Source organism: Montipora capricornis, chromosome 10 (assembly GCF_036669925.1).
Source record: "Montipora capricornis isolate CH-2021 chromosome 10, ASM3666992v2, whole genome shotgun sequence".
NCBI lineage: Eukaryota > Metazoa > Cnidaria > Anthozoa > Scleractinia > Acroporidae > Montipora > Montipora capricornis.
In genome coordinates, this window is record NC_090892.1 from 18016888 (window position 1) to 18019387 (window position 2500).

The following is a 2500-nucleotide window of genomic DNA, read 5'->3' on the forward strand; positions in this document are numbered from 1 at the left end:
ATTGTTCGAGGGATAGCTGTTATGCGAGGAAATGCGGTATCTTTTTATGTTTTTGTTTTTGTTTTCCCTTGAATAGGAGGAATCTAAAGTTAATGATAATAGTTAACTTTTCGTGCGAAAACAATCACAGGCAGCCCAAACTCATGTTACGAGGAAAGAGTAGACTGCAAAACAGTCGTATTTTTTGCGAACGCAAGCGACACGGTAAAATAATATTCAAACGAAAGGTCTGGAGCGAGTGTAGAAACGGGCGTGTGAGGCTCGCGCGCTTCACACGCGAGGGTCACGCTTACGGCGCTTCGCGCCTTCCGAAAATGGAAGAAAACGACTGTTTTGCAGTCTAAGGAAAGAGTGTAAAGTAATTTACTTACCATAGGTGACGCGTGACCTTTCTGCTGGACGCGCCGGTGTCGCGTTACAGGCGACCGTTGAAAATAAAAGACTTTGAATGAGAAATAAAATACTGAGATCTTCGGAACGCTAAATAACGTTAAATCTAATTATTCCTTCAATGAAATGAATAAAAAAGACTTACCTGCGATGTATTCCACTGTGTTTCTGTGTATGCTTGTCGTTTTACTGTTTTTTTTTTTTTGGCTTTATTGCATAACCACTGTTACTCCCTTCATAAGACGAAGGGAGTAACAGTGGTTATGCAATAAAGCCAAAAAAAAAAACGGTAAAACGACAAGCATACACCGAAACACGGTGGAATAAGTCGCACGTAAGTCTTTTTTTATTTCACTGAAGAAAAAATTAGATTTAACGTTATTTAGCGTTCGCAGATCTCAGTATTTTATTTCTCATACAAAGTCTCTTATTTTCAACGGTCGCCTGTAACGCGACACCGACGCGTGTAGCAGAAAGGTCACGCGTCCCCAATGGTCACACTCTTTCCTCGTAACGTGAGTTTGGGCTGTCTGTGAAACAATAGCTGGGCTCGGCGTTACAAAACATAGCCGGGAATCATCACACTCAGCGGACGGACAAAACAACTACAAGTATCGTAAAGACTTTTGTTCTTAATTGAGACATCGTAGCTTGATAAGAAATGGAACACAAACAGCAGTGATAAACATATTCAACTTACTCACTTTTATAAACTTGACGTTTCGCATGCTATACTCAACATATATTTTCAAAAGTGGCCGTTACAATTTTGAAAACTATACTAAGATAAAAGTGAAAAGGAACTGAGACCGAGATTAAGCTCAAAACTCAAGAGTTAATCTATAAAAAGAAACAGCTAATCATAATGGCGGCCTATTGACATATTCTTTTATATATATGATAATTAGCCTTTCTGACCTCGTATGAAAATAAGAATTCTTTTTTGTATTATGAGGTGAAATTGCATTTCAAAAGCGCTTCGTTTTCTACAGATAACGGCCGAACATCAAGATTGTCCAGTTTTTACTGTATTTCTAACAATAAAAAGTTCTTCCCAGAATCTCTCGATAACGCTCTCATAGATTTCGCTTAAAAGTCACGAACATCGAGGCGGCTATTACTAGAGAAAAAAGCCCCCGTGAACGATTTTGGAAGAACAGTTCCCAGTGCCGAGAAATATAGTCTGCTACACAGCCGTTTTTAGTGTCGTCACGCAATGCTCCTCCCCATGTGGGGAGGAGCGTTACGTGACGACACTAAAACGGCTGTGTAGCAGACTACGAGAAATACGGCTGCAAGTAAAAAAGGCGAACGGCGTCATTTCGTTGCTATGACAACTCCGATATCATGGTAACCTGATCATAACAAAATTTTCATCTTTAGATAATACGGCTGTGGTGGCAATATTTCCAAATCTTTGTTTATGCTCGAAATTGGGAGGTATTGACCCTGAAAAGCCCTATCGAGCCACCTTAAGATCAAATATGAATTCCCTTTGAAATCGCATCAAGTTAGAACGATTTTTGAGGCATATTTTTGTCCAAAATATATTAATACGTGAAGTTGTTATCTCGATTATCTTCAAGTGTTTTAGTGGTTTCCAAGAGTTTTAACTTTTAATGAAAGATGAAAAATCTCAAAAACGGCACGCAGACAATATGAAAAGAGTTTTTACCGACAAACTGAACGTTACTGGCATAGCAGACTAGAATTAGCTCCTTTGCTGGCGCACCGTCAGTAGTCAGTCTCAAAATGATCCGGGAGAGCTGAAGCGAAAAAAAAATGAATGCGGGCAAAGCAGTGATGCCGTCGAGTAGCGAAAGCTTGGAGTTTGTAAGTCGTGGCTGTAATTCCTCTTATACAGCAGTGTAAAGCCCCACATCAACTACAACAATATTGCTATTGCAAAATACTACTGGTCCCGGTTGTTCACTTCAAACGCTGGGTTAGGATAAGTAATAGGGAAATCAATTGCGTTATCCACTGGATAGAGATTTATCCAGTGGATAGAGTTATCCACCTTTCGAACAACTAGGGCCTGAAGAACAGCATACAAAGAATGTGGAAAATAAAGGCGGAGTGCGCTGAAATCCTTGAGCGCTCCATTCAA

The 2500-nt window shown here is 39.9% G+C and overlaps 1 protein-coding gene across 1 annotated transcript in view; it reads left to right on the plus strand.

The window, feature by feature from the left end:
• Positions 1 to 2135: 2135 nt before the first annotated feature.
• Positions 2136 to 2500, plus strand: part of LOC138022193 (integrin alpha-X-like) — a 3664-nt gene continuing 3299 nt past the window's right edge. The window contains exon 1 of the mRNA XM_068869225.1: positions 2136 to 2500. This exon is cut by the window's right edge and continues 1282 nt beyond it. The gene's annotated coding sequence lies outside the window, so the exon portion shown is untranslated.